The 6379-nt window shown below is 41.8% G+C and overlaps 1 non-coding gene across 1 annotated transcript; it reads left to right on the top strand.

Moving 5' to 3' along the window:
• Positions 1-2025: 2025 nt before the first annotated feature.
• Positions 2026-2135, top strand: LOC120109455 (small nucleolar RNA R71). Its single transcript, XR_005510321.1, has one exon. It is a non-coding gene; the product is annotated as a small nucleolar RNA R71 (small nucleolar RNA).
• The last annotated feature ends 4244 nt before the right edge of the window (positions 2136-6379 follow it).

Below are 6379 nucleotides of genomic sequence, written 5' to 3'. Positions count from 1 at the left end.
GTTACAACTTCAAAATAATAAATGACACAACTTTCAAGGTTCCTAACTACGAAGTACATGAATAACTTAGGAAAAACGAGTTGACAAGTCAAAACTTCATGTACAAGTAATTAGGAACACAACAAGACTCAAGCCCAAAAGTACCCACGAAAAATGGGCCTAAATAGCATCTCCACGTGGATCAGCCTTGTTTAATGGCTCCAAGCTTTGTTCTTCAGCATTTACTATGTAAAGATAAGTGATCAATCTTGGTGAAGCCTTAGAGTCTTCTAGAGCAGCCTCCTTCTCTTGAATTTCCATGACTAGTCCATATAAAGCTTCTTTCATTTGTTTTGCCCTTGCTCTAGTCATTGGACCTCCAATTCCTTGTAATGGATCTTTGGAATTAGCTTGAACCATTCGGCCAGCCCCTTGATCTCTATCAGTTTGCCTATACTAAAGACGTTCAGTTCCAAGGTCATATTGCCAAAAGAAAGCTTCATGACACTATTCCTACAATTGATCAATGCATTAGAAGTTGCAAGGAATGGACGTCCTAAGATGACCGGAATCTGAGATGGTGAATTGGAAGCCGGATGTGTGTCCAGTACGATAAAGTCGACAGAAAAATAGAACTTGTCTACTTGGACCAACACATCTTCGATAATTCCTCTAGGAACCTTCACTGACCTGTCAGCTAATTGTAAGGTGATAGCTGTTGGCTTCAACTCATCCAAACCGAGTTGCTCATATACCGTATATGGCAACAAGTTCACACTCGCTCCCAAATCTAGCAATGCTCGCTCAATCCTAAAATTGCCAATGATGCACGAGATAGTTGGGCAACCTGGATCCTTATATTTAGGGAGAATGTTATGCTGTAAAATCGCACTCACATTTTCAGCCAGAAATGCCTTCTTCTTGACATTTAATCGACGTTTGACAGTGCACAAATCCTTCAAAAATTTTGCATATGAAGGCACTTGTTTGATTGTATCAAGAAGAGGTACATTGACTTTTACTTGCTTAAAAACCTCAAGAATTTTAGAGTTTGGTTCAAGCTTTTGCAAGGGCTTTAATCTTTGTGGAAATGGTGTTGGAAAAGGACATTTAATTTTTTCAGCAGAGGTTGGTGCTTCAGTTTCTTCGTTATCCTTTTCTTTTGTCTTGGGAGGGTCAGAATCAGACATGACTTGTGTTTGTTCTAAGACTGGTCGGTCAATAACTTTTCCACTTCGCAAAGTTATTATACTCTTCGCTTGTTCTTTATGCGAAGTTGAAGATGATACATTGCTACCACCGTAGACTTGAGGATTAGGTTGTGGTTGAGCTGGTAGCTTACCCTTCTCTTGAGCACCTAAAGCAGTGGTCAGCGTTGTCAATTGATTTCTTATTTCATCATTGATTTTAGCTTGACCTTGCATGAAAGATTGCAAAGTTTCTTCGAGACTGGGTTTTTGAGGGGGTGTGTGTGCATAATGAGGTTGCGGAGGTGGAGGAATTGGGTTATATACTTATTGAGGTTGGTCATTCCTCCACCTGAAATTTGGATGGTTCTTCCATCCAAGGTTGTAAGTACCCGAAAAAGGATTATTGAAAGAATTTTGATATGTATTCATAACATTGGCCTGATCGTGCAAGACTTTCTTGAATGCGGGTATTGTGGGGCAATCAGTGGCGAGATGGCCAGGCATCTCACAAATCCTACAACACTCATTGTTATGTTCTACGGTCTTGACGGGTTCGATCCTTCTAAGTTTAATTTCCTCTACCTTCCTAGTAAGGGCTGCCATTTTAGCCTGAATATCATCCTGAGTACTAAGGTTATAAAGGCCCCCGTGTCCAATGCTAGTAGGCTTAGGCAAAGATTTATTCACTCTATCCCCTATATCCCATAATTGTGCAGTCTCTGCGAGAGAGTCTAAATAGTCCCATGCCTCATCGGGTTGCTTTTCCAAAAATAGACCATTGCACATGGTCTCTATAAATTGTTTTAACTGTGGAGACAATCCTTCGTAAAAGAAACTAATGGTTCTCCATGTTTCAAACCTGTGATGAGGACAAGAGAGAAGCAAATCTTTAAATCTCTCCCAGCATTCATAAAATGTTTCATGGTCTTTTTGTTGGAAATTACTAATGTGCCTTTTCAAAAAGTTAGTCCTTTGTGCGGAAAAGATTTTTTTCAAGAATTCTCTTTGCATATCATGCCATGTTCCTAGCGATCTAGGTCTCAAGGAGTTCAGCCATGTTTTGGCTTTATCCTTTAAGGAAAAAGGAAACAAGGTCAATTTAAGGACGTCTTCCGATACATTTGGCACTCTAAATGTGATGCTAATTTCCTCATAATTCTTAAGGTGAAGATAAGGGTTCTCGGATTCCATCCCATGATACTTGGGCAGCAATTGAATTACTCCTGGTTTGATTTCAAAGTGTCCTACATTTTCAGGAATAGTCATGCATGAAGGTTGACTAGTCCTAGTAGGGTGTAAATATTGTCGAAGTATCATAACTGGGGGTCTACCTTCATCACCATGGTGACTTCCTACATCGTCATCAGCCATCTCACCAGATCTAAGATTTTGCCAAAGAGTTTCAATAATATGATCTAAGAAATTGTCAAATGTTTGTCAATTCAGGCGCCCAGTGTTGTCCCTATTCCAATCTAGCATACAAAGTTTCAGAGTTTATTTATTTATTTATTTATTTTTTTAATGATCATCCTTGATCTTTTCTTAAAGTTCTTATCAATTTTCGATTAGCAACAAGGGTTAATGAGATATGATAATAATAAAATTCTGATTCTAAGAAAAAAATAATTTAAACATAGAAAATTCAAAACAGACAGCAGCAAGGTTTCAGATTAATTTAATGATCCTAAAAATCTCAGAATGTCCATCAGACCGTTTCGATGAAAGAAAATGTGTCCTGCACTTGCCGACTAAATTTGAGTCCAATTAGACGGTGAATTACTATGATATCAGAGATTGATGCAGACTGTGCAGGGAAAAAAAACAGCAATAAAGATTCAATTTTTTTTTTTCGAAAGAAAAAGACTAACTACTAAAGTACTAATTAAATCTAAAATTATACTAATAACTCAGCCGTTCTCCGGCAACGGCGCCAAAAACTTGACGCGCTCGCAAAATTGCTTTCGCGAAACTAATCTCCCAAGTATCAGAGAATCGCACAAGTAGTAAATTCTCAGGAGTCTGAGGTCGAATCCTCAGAAAACGAAATATATATATGAGATTATTTAGTATAATTTTAGATTAATTAATTCAATAAATTTGTGGATTAAGATGATGTTTTGATTTTGTGAAATTAAAAGTAGAGAATAATATATCAATAAACAAAGTTCTATGAAATAAAGATGGTAGGGATTTGGAATCCCCCTTGATGTTATTGCATCTAAGAAATAAACTCTATGGTTCTTGATTAAAAATGAATGGTAGGATAGATCTAATCATGATATATGTTTCATGAACATATGAACTCAATTTCTAAGCATTCATCGTGCTCACTACGTCTACGACGAATCAAATACTAAAGCAATCCATATATCAATAGTCATAAACCATTAAAGAACTATCTACGAAATAACTACGCATGGATCAAGAACATATCAGTGAATGTAAGTCATTCAAAGCAAAAGTTTAGAGTTTACTTCAAAGAGTAATACATCAAAGGTTCCTCCATCACCCTTCCTAAGATATCAGCCACTCATTTCACACATTAATCCCCCTTTCATTTTTCCTTTTCTTTTTTTTTCTTTTCTTTTGGCCCGAAATAGAGTATCCCCTGTTTCTCCCCCTCCCTTCCTTCAATAGCAGCGGCTCTGTTTCTTCCGAATGAGGGATACTCCGAACGCCCCCCAGCCGAGAGAATATATCAAGCTAGCCATCAGCTCCCCTCCTTGCACGCGGTGGAAACGGACGCTGGGATGGATCTCGGGAGATTGCGGACACACTCGAAAGATCGTGATCGCATGCATCGCGGGATGATGGGCTGCACGCGGACGGCTGGGAAGCGAGTTGCTCGTGGACGCTAAAGCTTGATCGCGGGATCTGGGTGGCTGGATCGCACGGGATCTGGGATTCGGAAGCTGGAAAATCCCTGGGAAGAGGCGGAAGAGGCATGCGTTCATGAGGAGCTCGGACGTGGACGGTAGAGGAAGCTAGGACTCGTGAGATGAACGGGATGAGCGGACAGGATCTGAGGAGGCTGGAATGGAGATCTGATCACGAACGGAAGGAGGATTGGAGCTGGGATCTGTTGGAATGCATGGGAGATGAACCGTGGATGGCTGCGGGATGATCACACGCGCTAGGAGAAGCTGTGAATGCGGAAGAGGTGGACGGCTACAGGATGCTGGGAGGTTGAGGGAAGCTGATAGCAGAAGATTCGCACGCGGACTCGAGGACCTGAGATTCCAGAAGATTGCTGATTATGTGGCTGGAACTTGGGACGCTCTGGTAGCTTGGCCTTGAACACGGGATCTTTGCTGGGATGAGGTGCGGACGAGGCATGGATCACAAGCGGAGAAGACGGACCGCTGGCGCTTGGGCTAAGATGCAGAAGAAGCTGGGTCGCACGAGATGCTGGGAAAGGAAAATGCTTCGCGGGAGGGAGCTAACAGCGGAAGAATGTGGAGATGGAGCTGGCTCGCGGACGGTTGAGCTTGGGCTCGTGCAAGAAGCGAACTCACGGGGTGACGGCTGGGATGAATAAACCATGAACTCCAAAAGCCTTTGAAATGGGGAAAGAGGAGGATGCTCGTTTCTTCCACGCGGGCGGACATGTGGAATAGATGCTGGCTTGCAGATGCTTGGGCTTGCAGAAAAATGAAGCTGCGAGGAAGTGGACCGCTAAACTTGACCTTCTTTTAGCGTGCAACTGGGGTCGACCCATGCGGTTGGCCGGTCACCTACAGTGATGCATCTTTTTGAACCCTGAGGATGATAGTGTTATTTTGATGATTAACAAGCAATTATCTAGAGTATGCTATAAGTTAAATTGATACTTCATTTATAAGTTCATTACTCTCAGTATATTTGTATGAATTGATATAGAGACATGTCTTTGTTCATTTGAATGAATCTAACCTTGAGAATGCAGCAAAGTGTGGATTGAGTCGACCCAAAGGTTGATTGGGTCGACCCCGGCACATCAAGAAGTCATTTGGCACACTTCTGCAATATTGGCACAGATGAACAGTGAGTTGGGTCGACCCAAGAAAAGCATGAGTCGACCCAAACATGAAGAACCCCAAAACAAGACAGAAAAATGGTTCTCTGGATTTACTGAGAGGGTCGACCCAAGAAGAAGTTGAGTCGACCCAAGTAAACCTTGAGTCGACCCAAAGAAAGGTTGAGTCGACCCAAGTGAAGAAAGGCTGAAATTCAAGATTCTGAATTTTCTGAAAGTTGGGTCGACCCAAGAAAAGTTTGAGCTGACCCAAGGTTGAGTCGACCCAAAGAAAGATTGGGTCGACCCAAGGAAAGGAAGGCTGAATTTCAAGTTTCTGTGTTTTCTGAGAGGGTCGACCCAAGGAAAGGTTGAGTCGACCCAAGGCAAAGTTGGGTCGACCCAAGGACAGGTTGAGCCGACCCAAACACGGGCTGAACATAACGGCTAGTTGTGCAGAAATGCTTTTTGGACTCCCAACGGCTATAAACGGCTAGTTTCTTCAATCCAACGGTCAGAAAGGACTATTTGGAGGTTGGAGAAGTATTTAAGAGGGAGTATTCATCAGAAGAAGTAAGCCTTGGGGGAAAATACATCAAGTGCATTCAAGAGAGAACCCTAGCAAGGCAAGCCTCATCCAAGTGCTTCATTCAAGAATCAAAAGAAAGGGGTTGAGCAGTTTCAAAGAGGCATCAAGAGCTCCATCCTCCCTTGAAGAAGTGAAGCATCCTTGACAAAGAAGAGAGAAGCCACTTCAAAGCGATAAATATTTTCTAACTCTTCTTTGTAGTTTATATTGTTTTATATGCTCATTTAGGAGTTTGAATCTTTCTTTTTGTTTGTCAAACTACTTGTTGTAAGGTTTGTTGGTAAGCCCGTAAAACCAACATTGTAGGTTGTTGGTAAGCCCGTAAAACCAACGTAGGTTGTTGGTAAGCCCGTAAAACCAACGTAGGTTGTTGGTAACCCCGTAAAACCAACGTAGGTTGTTGGTAAGTCCGTAAAACCAACGTAGGTTGTTGGTAACCCCGTAAAACCAACGTAGGTTGTTGGTAAGCCCGTAAAACCAACGTAGGTTGTTGGAAACCCCGTAAAACCAACATAGGTTCTTGGTAAGCCCGTAAAACCAATTGTGAAGGTTTGTTGGTGAGCCCGTAAAACCAACATAGGTTCTTGGTGATCCCGGAAAACCAAATTGTAAAGGTTTTGGATTGTG

This window comes from Phoenix dactylifera, chromosome 15 (genome assembly GCF_051530095.1).
Source record: "Phoenix dactylifera cultivar Ajwa chromosome 15, Ajwa_hap1_PhDact_Kaust_v1.1, whole genome shotgun sequence".
In the NCBI taxonomy this organism is placed as follows: Eukaryota; Viridiplantae; Streptophyta; class Magnoliopsida; order Arecales; family Arecaceae; genus Phoenix; species Phoenix dactylifera.
Note: the sequence above shows the minus strand (reverse complement) of the source record. Positions and strands in the feature narration are given on the sequence as shown.